The sequence below is a fragment of the Cebus imitator genome, unplaced genomic scaffold (assembly GCF_001604975.1).
Source record: "Cebus imitator isolate Cc_AM_T3 unplaced genomic scaffold, Cebus_imitator-1.0 Scaffold634, whole genome shotgun sequence".
Taxonomy (NCBI): Eukaryota; Metazoa; Chordata; class Mammalia; order Primates; family Cebidae; genus Cebus; species Cebus imitator.
The window spans coordinates 95,296-108,489 of NW_016107949.1; the positions used below are offsets into that span (position 1 = coordinate 95,296).

Sequence of the window (13,194 nt, forward strand, 5' to 3'; positions counted from 1 at the left end):
TTTTTTTTTTTTTTAATTTCATTTTTTTTTTCTTTTTTTTTGAGTATGCATCACTAAGTGAAATTACTGGTCATATGGCATTTGTATGTTTAAGTTTTTGAGGAAGCGTCATACCATTTTCAACAGAGGCTGCGCCACAAAATCAGCTTTCAAGTGATTCTCCTGCCTCAGCCTCCCCAGTAGCTGGGACTACAGGCGCCCACCACCATGCAGCTAATTGTTCTATTTTTAGTAGAGAAAGGGTTTCACCATGTTGGTCAGGCTGGTCGCAAACTCCTGAACTCAGGTGATCCGCCTGCCTCAGATTCCCAGAATGTTGGGATTTCAGGCGTGTGCCACTGCACCTGGCCTTTTTGTTTATTTTGTTTTTTGACAGAGTCTGTTGCCCAGGTTGGAGTGCAGTGGTGCAATCTCAGGTCACTACAACCTCCGCCCTCCATGATTAAGCGATTCTCCTGCCTCAGCCTCCTGAGTAGCTGGAACTACAGGTGTGCACCACCATGCCCAGCTAATTTTTTCTGTTTTTAGTAGAAACCGGGTTGCTCCCTGTTGGTCAGGCTGGGTCTTGAACTTCTGGTCTTAAGTGATTGCCTGCCTCAGCCTCCCAAAGTGCTGAGATTACAGGCTTGAGCCACTGTGCCTGGCTGGTACAAGTATAGTTTTATTTTTCTGTATTTTATACAAAATTTTGTATTTTATTACTATTATATTTTGAAGATCTTCCTATTTCAAGACATAGAAAATGTCTTCAATCTTTTTTTACTGCTGCACCATATTCCACTGTAGATGAACCATCTTTTATTTAAGAGATCACTTATGGATGGGCATTCATATTGTTTCCAATTTTTTTTATTGTAACAATCAGTGCTACAGTTAAGCGTGTAGCAATTGTCATTTTGCACTTTTGCACTTTATCTGTGGAGGTAATTCCCAGAAGTGAGATTTGTTGCATGCAGGTTTACATGCAAGTAATTTTGTAAAAATAGGTAAATCACCCCACTGTAGAACTTACCATTTGATATTACCTTCCACTAGCCATGAGTGAGATTGCCTGTTTCTCCACAGTTTCGGGGAAAATGGGCTGCCTTGACAAAAGATTTAAATGTGTGACTCCCCAACTTAAAGTTGCTGGAGTCCCTCACTGGCTGCCTACAGGACATACCCATTGGAAGGCCTACGGGGTGCCACCTGATAGGGAGAAGGACCCTCCCGCAACCCTTTACATCACACAGGAATGTACTCAGATAAAAGATTTTGTAGAGTACAGTGTCACTTTTGTTTACAGTTCTTAATCCAATTCTATATGACAGCACTGTTTTTTTCTCTTTTCAGTGCTGTTTCTGAAGAGGCTATCATGTTCTCTTCACTTGCAAAGCCAGGACACCATTAGAAAGGACAGCTCAGTTGTTTCTTACTCTACACATCTTCTTCCTTGCACAGGAAGAATCCAACTAGACATAAGAAATAAAATTTATGGCCGGGTGCAGTGGCTCACGCCTGTAATTCCAGCATTGTGGGAGGCAGAGGCGAGTGGATCACCTGAGGTCAGAAGTTCGAGATCAGTCTGGCCAACATGGTGAAACTCCATCTTGACTAAAAATTAGCTGGCCGTGGTGGTAGGTGCCTGTAATTTCAGCTACTCAGGAGGTTGAGGCAGAGAATTGCTTCAACCAGGGAGGCAGAGGTTGCAGTGAGCCACAGTAAGCTGCAGTGAGCCGAGATTGAGACATTGCGCTCCAGTCTGAGAGACAAGATCAAGATTTTGTCTCAAAAAAGAAATAAATGTGTATGTCATTTTCCATTTGGCCTTGGTGTCATATGGAACATGTATAAATTATTAGAGCACAGATATGTTTTGTTAAGTGGTCTACAAAAATTATTTCATATAATTTATACGTAAATTATTAATCAACAACTTCTGAATGTTTTTATTTAAAAATCTCATTTCAAACAGAAAATTATCTTCAGGTTTAATATATTCATGGCTGTTATCTACTCTAGCCAGTCTAAAAATACTCCAGCGTCTCTTTCTTTACCAATCACTGGTTTCTCTTTACTAAACTTGAGGAAATCATTCTTCTAGGATCTCTGTGGTAGCATTAGGGGAGATGGCTCATCTGCCATCAAATGCTCAGTCTGCTGTTTCATTGCTGTTTCTATCATATCACATTGGATTAAAGGTGTAAGTCTCAGGCAAAAGGCAGGCCTCAGTCACATGCTGGTGTTCTACAGCAACCTAATTCTGGAGGACTGCCTGCAAAAGGAAGAGTGGCCAAAAAGTTGACCCAGAATGGCCTGCTCTTCCATTCTGTGTTGGGACCAACTGGAGTAGAGCCATAGGATATTCTGGGAAATGTCCCTGCTTATCACTGTCATTTGAGATGTTTAATATCTAAGGGTGAAGGGGGACGCTTTTGAATATAAAAAAGAATACATGCTCGCTTTGTGATTAAAATTCAATTTATTAGAGTAGTAGATGTTAAGGCCTAGTTTTTCTGAAGGCTTTAAGTTCAGCTTATAAATATTGTTATTTTTCTATAAAGCTATCAATTTTTGAAACAACAAGAACAATCCCTTCCCCTGGTTCCTTCAGTAACTAAGGCTATCAAACAGAGGCATTCTGAATGGCCAAGACTGGTAATATTCTCTTATATGTTTCAAATTACAATTATGAATTTTATATTTATGAACCCTCATTGTGTGGACAAGGAGGCAGGAGAATGAGGGATTAGGTCACAGCTGGCAGTAGAGAGCTGGTATCCGAACTTCCTTTGCTGTTACAGACTCCCTGCTTTAACCACTAACCCATAGCACTTTTAGAAATCCTAGGAGTATTGTTTATTTGAAATCTTCTGAATAAAGCTATGTACTCATCTATCTGTCTTTCACAGACCTGCACTGAGACCGTACTGTGTGCCTCATTAGCCTGGGGGTCCCATAAGATGGCAGATACAATGTCTTCCACTCATTTTTCAATCTCTTTGCAAAACAAAAAAAGCAAATGGTGTGGATGGAGTCATGAGAATGCATATTTAAGGAAGTCTAGCTGTGGCTCCTTACCTACCCACAACCAAAGTCTTCCCTCTTGAACACATCAATCTCACTCCTACTTCAGGGTCTTTGATCTTCCTCCACTTCCTCTCCCAAAAACCTTTTCTCCGAGATCTTTAAAAGGCTGCCTTTCTCTTTTCCTGGCTCAACTCAATGTCACCTGTTCTGCTGTCTCTTTCCTGGCCCCTCTCTATAGTGCTATCTTCTGTTTACCTACCACTCTACCAAATTGCCCTCATTAATTTTGTCACTGTCCCTATCACTCTCTGAGGTGGTTTTTGTATCTGCCTGTTGTTTGTTATTTAAATCACCCATCAGAAAGTGAACTTCAGGAGGGCAGGGACCTGATCTATCCTTTTTACTGCAATATAAATGAATGAATAAATGAAGTATCATTTTAACAGTGCACACCACAGGTTGCTTGTGAGGATGCAATGAATCAATGCATGCCCAGCACATAGGACAATGCCTAGAATGGCAGTGTGTGCCTGTAACCCCAGGAGAGAGAGCTGAGGTAGAAGGATTGCATTGCTTGAGCCCAAGAATTCAAGGTCAGTCCTAGCAACACAGGGAGACTCTAGATTCATAAAAGAAAAAAGAAAGAAAAAGAAAAAAAGAAAAGGACAGTGCCTAGACCCTACTAAGGGCTTAATTTATGAGATTTGTAGCTGTTAGTATGATTCCCTAATCCTCGAAGGGTTATAGACTATCAGAACAGCCACAGTGAAAGGGAGAGTCAGTGATGTGACTGTAGAGGGACCGTCCAGGACATCAGGGAGGATTAGAAAGAAAAGAGCAGTGGGTTGGAGATGGATGAAGACAGGGATAAGACAGGAATGGTGGGAGAGTGAGAGTTGTTGAAGCTGGGAGATGCGTATTTGGAGTTTCATTACACAATTCTCTCTAAATTTTTAGGCAAGGTCACGCTCTGTCACCCAGGCTGGAGAGCAATGGTGCTATCTTGGCTCACTGTAGCCTCCACCTCCTGAGCCCAAGCCATCCTCCCACCTCAGCACCCTGAGTAGCTGGAATTACAGGCATGTGCCACCATGCCTGGCTAATTTTTGTAGAAAATATTATGTTTTTTCTACTTTAACATAAAAAAAAGAGAAAAAATAATTTTGTAATTTTTGTTTTGCCATATTGCCCAGGCTGCTCTCAAATCCTGGGCTCAAGAAATCCACTCACCTCGGCCTCCCAAAATGCTGGGATTGCAGGTGAGAGCCACCATGACTGGCCTATAATTACTTTTGAGTGAGAGGTTAAAAATCTAAGTAGATAATTTGGTAGGGAAATGTTAGGGTTTATTTGGGGAAAAAAAAAAAAAAAAGCTGGCTGGGCATGGTGGCTCATGCCTGTAATCCCAGCACTTTGGGAGGCCGAGGCAGGCGAATCACCTGAGGTTGGGAGTTCGAGACCAGCCTGATCAACATGGCAAAACAAAAATTACAAACTTTTGTTTTAGTAGAGAAACCCCATCTCTACTAAAACTACAAAATTATTGGGGCATGGTGGTACATGCCTGTAATCCCAGCTACTACGGAGGCTGAGGGAGAAGAATCACTTGAACCCAGGAGGCAGAGGTTGAGGTGAGCCGAGATAGTGCCCTTGCACTCCAGCTGCAAGTAAATAGAACCCTCAATGTGAAATCGCCTCCTTCAAACTATTTCTCTACGGCACCTGCAAGTGAGGGAGCCAGGTGCTTTGGCTCCATGCACTGTCCTGGCACCCAGAGTGGCTCTTTTCTTTTATTTTTCACTGAAGAAGAAGAAGAAAAAACCCTTAAACTTCCTGAATATTCTGCATCATAGGGTAGAGAAATTACAGACAGGCCAAAGCAGAATTTGGAAATGGGTGCTTTCAAATTGTCAGGACGCTGGTGAAAGGACAAAGGGCCATGGCAAAGGGACACCACCAGCAAGCAGCTGCAATTCAAGCATCAAGAAAAGAGTAATAGCACTGAGTTCCAGTTAACTGAAACAAGATGAGTTAAGGAAAGCTGTAAAGACATGATGACAAGTTGACATTGTGTTACCTAAGGCCAGCTACAGTGGCTGAGACCTGTAACCCCATCAACTTTGGGAGGCCTCCAGGAGGATCCTTTGAGGCCACCACACACTACAAGTCTCTAAAATATATATGGTATATATAATATGAATATATGTTATATTTATTATTTATGTAATACACATATAATAAATATGTATTATATATTTTTATAAATATATAGTTATAAATATACATTATATGTTTTATAAATATATATATAAAATATATATTTAGAGACATGGAGGGGACAGTGGTCTCAAAGAGTCCTCCCGAAGGATCCTCCCAAAACTCCATCTCAAAAAATTAATAATAAAATACACATATATTTATTATTATTATTATTATCATTTGAGACGGAGTGGAGTTTCACTCTTATTGCCCAGGGAGGAGGGCAATGGCATGATCTCGGTTCACTACAACCTCCACCTCCAGGTTCAAGCGATTCTCATGCCTCAGCCTCCCAAGTAGCTGGGATTACAGGCATGCACCATCATGCCCGGCTATTTTTATAGCTTTAGTAGAGATGGGGTTTCACCATATTGGTCAGGCTGGTCTCGAATTCCTGATCTCAGGTAATCCACCCACCTCAGCCTCGCAAAGTGCTGGGATCACAAGCATAAGCCACTGCACCTGGCTCATTTCTAAATATTTTTAAAAGTGTAATTCGAAATATGACTTAAAACAGATTGTTTCCTGTACATCTTGTTGACCCGCACAGCTAGTTGGCTGATGTTGATTATGTTGCTTTGAATTTGCTTCACTGTCTCAACAAGGAAGACCAATGTTGGCTAAGACACAGAGCAAAATACAGTTATAGAAGAGTGACAAAGGGCTGAGGGATGGTCCTGGCCTCCCGGAATCCTGGTAGCCAAGGAGGTCAGCTTGAAGGGGTGCAGAAGGCACTCTGTCAGAAAAGTACAGACTCACTTCAAACCAGTCAGTTAAACATGAAGGAGGGAATGCGAGGGGGGCTCGGCAAAGAAGGGATGAGGAGGAAGAAGTTGGGCCAGCAGGGGAACTCCGGGAGAATTCTGTCTGTAAGTTCTAGGCTGGCTACCCGACTTTCTGATCCATAAATTCTGGGACTGTATACAATTAAGTGTGAAAGAGCAGTAATAAAGAAACGGGCATGACATTGATGTTTTCTGTGAACTTTATGCTAACATTATCCTAACAAATTTTGCCATCACGTGACTCTGCTTTTATTACGCTTTGTCTGCATTTAAGATGTATGAAACGTTAAACAGAATGCTGGTGTTTGCCACTTTTCTTTTTTTGTTTTACAGGCTCTGTGCCCAGGCTGGAGTGCAGTGGCCCGATCTTGGCTCACTGCAGCCTAGACGTAGGGTAGTAGCTAGAACTACAGATATGCACCACCATGCCCAGCTAATTAAAAAGATTTTTTCCCCCTAGAGATGGGTCCGGGGTGGGGGTTGAGGGGGCAGTCTCACTATGTTGCCTTGGCTGGTCTCGAACTCCTAGGCCCAGTTTTCGAGTAACTGGGACTGCAAGATCGGGCTGACACGCCCGACCCTTGCTTTGCCACTTAGATGTGGCATTTATTTGACTTTCAAGTTGAGCAGAGGACTCTGGGAAAGAGGTGGCTGGTCCCCTGCCACGCGCACAAGTGTGCCCGTGCGATGTGAGAAAGGTGGAAGCCCATTTTCCACGCGGGGAAGCAGCCTGCGCTGCAGGGGCCACACCGCACGTGGGTTTCCCCAGACTTCTCTCTGGCCAGGAGCGCTGTACTCGGGTTACCGAGTGCGGCTGCTTCTCTAAAGACTTTGCTGCTTTTTCCCTGGAATCGCTGAAGAGGCCCCCCTGGGGAATGGGCTCCCCACTCATCTGCCAACCAACCACGGCCCGAGGCCTAAGCGCTGCAAGTGAGTACGGGTGCAGAGGGAAACCGATGGTGACGCCTTGGAGAGGCTGATGGTACTCTTGACTGCCCTCCACCTCCACCACGGACACAAAAGCCTTGTCAGGGCTGCAGGCGGGCCTGCACTGGGGGGCACGCTCCACTCCCGGCAGGCCTGCACTGGGGACACACGCCAGGAACTGGAGCCGACAACGTGGATGCGAGGCACTGGGGCGGTCCCGCGTAGAAGAGGTGGGGCAGGCGCGAGAAGTCAGCGGGGTGGAAAGTCTCAGCCTCGCTCGCACTCACTGCAATGGGGTGAGAGCCAGCACTCTTCCTTAGCGCCGCGCCGCGCCGCAAGGCGTGGGTGTCTGCACCACTCGGGTTTGTCTTAAAACTTACTGGATCCCCGCCTTTCACGCAGTCACCAGCAGTCCTCCGCCGGAGCCTGCGCGAGTTTTCCGCCTGTATTTCAGTTGAATTTCTCTTTGCGGTTTATTTTCCATTCCCTGTCCTATAGCTCCATCTCACACGTTCCGTCGCTTTGTGTGATCTGTCCCTGCCTGTGGCCTCATCTGTAAACAACCCTCCCAGAATGGTTAGCTTCCTCTGAGGGAAGTCCAGGGCCACACCTGCAGACAACTTGCTGTGTGGTAGACGTTGTAGTTATCGCCGTCACTATTGGCCTTCCGGTGCACACTTTCGACTAAGCATTTCCAACCCGAGCCTTCTTGCACTTTTTAATCGTTGATCTGTCATTCGGTAACATTCCCCCCCGGCTGGCTGCATTTGATTCGCCAGGACTTTGCAGGCAGACCCTAATAATGACCAGCAAGACCACTTACTTCTCACCTTCATATTCCAGACGTAGACATGGAGTACACCAGTTGAAGTTGATCGGCAATGGATTGAAAAATCTGGCTGGTCTGGAAGTGGTGGCTCACGCCTGTAATCCCAGCACTTTGGGAGGCCGAGGTGGGCGGATCACAAGGTCAAAAGATGGAGATCATCCTGGCTAACATGGTGAAACCCCGTCTCTACTAAAAATACAAAAATTAGCTGGGCGTGGTGGCTCGCACCTGTAGTCTCTGCCACTAGGGAGGCTGAGGCAGGAGAATCGCTTGAACCCGGGAGGCGGAGGTTGCAGTGAGCCGAGATCGTGCCACTGTACTCACTCCAGCCTGGCGACAAAAAAAAAAAAGAAAGAAAGAAAAAGGAAAAAGAAAATCTCGTTGGTCTGTAAGTGTAGTATAAAAATTTGTGAACATTTATACACATAGAATCTGCAGTAAAAAAACCTTTTTGAAGCCGGGTGTGGTGGCTCACGCCTGTAATCCCAACACTTTGGGAAGCCAAAGCGGGCGGGTCACGAGATCAGGAGTTGGAAACCAACATGACCAAAATGGTGAAACCCTGTCTCTACTAAAAAAAAAAAAAAAAAAAAAAAAAAAAAAGCTGGGCACAGTGGTGAGCTCCTGTAATCCCAGCTACTCGGGAGGCTGAGGCAGGAGAATTGCTTGAACCCGGGAGGCCGAGGTTGCAGCGCCACTCCACTCCAGCCTGGCAACAGAGCGAGACTCCGTCTCAAAATAATAAATAGATGAAATAGTAAATAAATAAATAAAATTAGAAAAATAGGAAAAAAACTATTTGAGCTCGAAGGAAAACACAATTCAGATGTTTCCGCCCGGCTTCGAACTGAGGACCTTTCACGTGTTAGGCGTACGTGAAAACCACTACATTACAGAAACAGATACCCACGGTGTGCGCTATTATTTTTATGTCTTATCGTCAGCATCTAAGTGTGGGCTTCACCAATTGAGTCAGGGCTCTTAGACCCATTCTTCCCCAGAATAACAGTCTTCTTGTGGCTCCGCGTAGTGGTGTTTGTCAAACTGTAAAGCGTGACCTCTAAAGGTACACCAGTCACGTCCAGCAATTAAAGCAAAACAAAACAAAACAAAAAACTAGCCAGTATCACAGGAGGAAAGGCAAATGTGCCTTCGGATACGCTTCCACACTGGTTCCTTTTCTTCCGGGGAAGGCAGCCAGAGGTTTCAATTTTCACATGATTTGTGCTATACCGACAGTAATGACAGAGAGGATTTAAAAATGCAAAATGCATTCAAAGAACACGATATTTAAATATATTTTGTTAAAATGTAAATTAAAGTAAATGTAAAAATCAAAAATGAGGCCGGGCGCGGTGGCTCACGCCTGTAATCCCAGTACTTCAGAGGTCGAGGCGGGTGGATCACGAGGTCAAGAGATCGAGACCATCCTGGCCAACATAGTGAAACCCCGTCTCCACTAAAATACAAAAATTAGCTGGACGTGGTGGTGCGGGCCTGTAGTCCCAGCTACTAGGGAGGCTGAGGCAGGAGAATTGCTTGAACCCGGGAGGCGGAGGTTGCAGTGAGCGGAAATCGCACCACTGCACTCCAACCTGGCCCCTGGCGACAGGGTGAGACTCTGTCTCAAAAAAAAAAATCAAAAAAATGAAATTATTTTGTCCTTTTATTTCTATGAATTATGCATAATTATTACAATAAAGGGCAAATATACATTAATGAATATCAGAGTTTTAAGTCAGTTGTTGAAGATAAATCTGAAATTTTTATTGCATTTTAAAAGTTAAATGACAAATTTTAGGTATTTTAATAAAATTAAAACTTACCAGCCAGGCACAGTGGCTCATGCCTGTAATCCCAGCACTTTGGGAGGTGAGGCGGGCGGATTGCCTGAGCTCAGGAGTTAGAGACCAGTCTGGGCAACACGGTGAAACTCCGTCTCTACTAAAATATAAAAGATTAGCCCGTAGTGGCGGCGTGCGCCTGTAGTCCCAGCTAGTCGGTAGGCTGAGACAGGAGAATCGCTTGAACCCGGGAGGCGGAGGGTGCAGTGAGACGAGATCGCGCCACTGCACTCCAGCCTAGGAGACGGAGCAAGACTCCGTTTCCAAAAGTAAGATAAAATAAAATAAAAATAAAACTCGCCAATCCTAGCATCCAAGATATGTACAGAGTTGGACCGAAGCTTAACGCTGGTCAATAGAGATTTGCATATATGCAAATTTAAAAGTAGTAGTGATTGCCTAATATTGTAAAATGTTTTTCCGCCGCCGACGCCTAATTTCCAAATTCCTGGTGAGCTTGGAAGGGAAGCGCAGTCCTGTTGAACAGGGATCCTTGTTGCCTCTGTGACCCCGAAGCCCCGCTCCATCCAGAGCAGGGCGGGAGCCCTACTGGTATGAATCTGGTTCTGTGGTCAAGGTCACCACGGGCCTCCAGGTGGCCCAATCCATGGACACCTTCTCTTACGAGACCGTGTGCCGAACCGGACGCTGTCAATCTCCTTCTTTGCACTGTGGGCGCCCTCGGCCTCAGTAGAAGCTTCCCTGCGAGCTGTTCTCCCATCCCGACTCCGCCTCCGAGAGCCCCAGGCTGACCCTGGAGCTTCACGTCCGCTCGCAGCAGGACCCACTCCTTAGCTCTGTCTCTGGTTGCAGCAAGAAGTGTTCTCCCAAGTTTCAGACCCACGTCTTCGGCAGTTTTTCTAGATGTCTTGCAGCATCTCATGACTAATTTGTTGGAGACCTAAGTCGCTGTTTTTTTTCTCCCCTTCCCTCTCGCATCCTCAGTCTGTGATCTCGGTTGTGGAACCACCCCACCTATCTCCGCTGCAAACCATGCATCCGCTCCTTCAGTTGCATCTCCCTCTGGCTGCCGCCTCCCCCGCGCTGGCCGCCTTTTGTGTGAACAAGGCCTGTGTCCTTCCAGCCGCTGTCCGGGACAGTCTTACTCCCCCTCATATTCGCTGTTTGCATAATCCCTGAAGGAACCTCCTGGAATATAAATCAGAGTTGGTGCCTCAATCTCCTCAAGCTTCATCACCACAGGCCTTGGTGGGGGGAGACCAAAGATCCCACCAGGTTCCATGTGTTTATCATGCTTCTCTACCTGTTGAACGCTTGCCGCCTTTGTGCCCAGAGCAGCGTGGGTCACTTGCTTGGCATGGCATCTCAAACCTGGCCTAGCCAGAGGAGAGATAGGTGGAAGGGTGGAGAGGAGAGAAAGCAGGAATTGCAGCAAAAAGCTCTAGCGGACATTCCCTTGGCTTGCTGGGGGATAAAGAAGAGAAGCCTGTCCACTTCATCTCCACTTTAATTAAAAAGCCAGAATTCTTTAAGAATGTTTTCCAGTCCCAGTGAAGGTGGTAAGAAATGACCCTGAAACCACAGTCGGCAAAAGAATCCGAAAGCATTTGTGCAAGATGAAATGTCAAACTTCAAACTTTTTGAACACCAGCTTGTTAAGACCCTCCCTGATGTTCCAAGACCACAGCCCCAGTAACTCAAGTGCTAGGATTGTACTAGAGACTCTACCTATTTACAAATTCTGACCAACTTCTGCCCAGACCACCCTCACAGAGTATATAATGCTCCTAAATCCTCCCTTTGACACACGTCTGAGGCAGAAGACAATGCTACCTTTTGCTCAGTGAGTTTAAGCCAGCTTTCTATGATCAACAGACTTCTCGTGTGGTGTGCGTGCGGAAGAGACTTCCACAGCTTAAAAATACAAAACGGGCCACATTTGCAGGACTATGGAACGGTCAACACAGTTTTTCTTGGCATAGATGCTAGTCTCATTATGTTGCCCAGGAGTTCGAGGCCATACTGGGCTCAAGCGATCCTCTCGCCTTGTCTTACCAAGGTATTGGGATCACAGGCATGAGCCACTGGGCATGGCCCGTTTTTACCTTTCTTTATGTATGGGGAAAACGTGGAGGCTGGTAATGTGTAGGGCAACATCTCACAAAAATAGACTCTTAAAATCAAGAGCATAAAAGACAATATACTGAAGATAAGTGTCTCAAATTACACAAAGCACCTTTCTTGATAGGGAGTCAAAAGCAGGTCGCAGTGAGGCAAATGCCGAATCCTAACCGCTAAATCTCCTAGTAAAGTGGCAGTTAATCAGATAGGTTTTGACACTCACCAATGCCGGGGGACGTCCTGTGGTCTCACCCTAGTTTCGGTAAACCACATCAAGTCTCCAGCCCTGGTCGTCTGGTAAAGAGAAAGTACCTAATATGTGCTGCCCGTGGGTGAGTGGACTACAGCAAAGCAGCATGCATGCACCATAGGTCAAGGTGCAGGCCTGCAGGAATCGGTTTGCAGGTACCCACCTCTCATCGAGAGTTAGCAAGGGTGCAAAGGTGGTGAGAATTCTTCTCAAGGCCTTCAGCAAACCGGGTAAGTCCAAGCTCTAGCACCCACCGCTGATGAATCCACTACCCACTAGATCTTCGTCCATTGCTGCATTTATGTAACACAGCTTGCCCTAATCTTTCCAAAACACACTCCACCCAACGTGGGGCTCAAACCCACAACCCTGAGATTAAGAGTCTCATGCTCTACCGACTTAGCTAGCCAGGCAGGTGTGTTGATGTTCTTCCTTTGTCTTGGAAGACTGACGTCACCTTCAGTATTTGTAGGTTCCCACTGTACAAATACTAAGAAGCCCCCGCACCTGGCTGTGTTTTAGGTACCAGAGACAAGGTTGTGAAACCTGCTGATTCCTTTACCTGTGGTAGCTGCATGGGCTTCAGAAAGGAAAAGCAAGAGATTAGATGAGGTGCAAGACCTGAATATACGGCGTGAGCATTTATTAAGGGCCTGCTATGAGTAGGGCTTTCCCTCAGTTTTGCTTCAGTCCGTGTTCCTCGGAAAAGCTGGAACACACACATATCCTTCCTTCCAGGTGCGGCCCAACTCGGGAGAGGGGTTCTCTTGACCAGATCAAAAAGCAGCTGTTACCCACCGATGTCGAACCTGGGACCTTTCCGCGTGTGAGGCGAACGTGATAACCACTACACTACGGAAACCACCTTAATCATTGGTATACAGGCATTGTCCTGAAGATACACATGGCTGCGAAGGCCGGGAGAGCGCGAGGCTGGCGCCCTTGTAGGACAGGACCAGGGACCCGTGCCGCGGCCAGCTGAGCGGTGGTGTCCCAGTTCTGGGGCGCACTTTTCTACTGCAGCAGAGTCCACAGCTCCTGGCATGGCCTAGCATAGTTCACCCAGGAGGGTTCGTGGTTTTGGTGCATTTGATCTGACATCCTCAGAGGCCTGACCAACCCCATAGGAAGCACGACATCCACCTGGAGTTTTCCCGCGAGCCGCCTCGAGAGCGGAGTAAGTTCTGCAGGCCCAGCCCTGGCGTCACG

General features: G+C 46.1%; 1 non-coding gene across 1 annotated transcript; it reads right to left on the bottom strand.

Moving 5' to 3' along the window:
• Positions 1-12,325: 12,325 nt before the first annotated feature.
• TRNAK-CUU lies at positions 12,326-12,398 on the bottom strand. Its single transcript has one exon. It is a non-coding gene; the product is annotated as a tRNA-Lys (tRNA).
• Between the last annotated feature and the right edge of the window lie 796 nt (positions 12,399-13,194).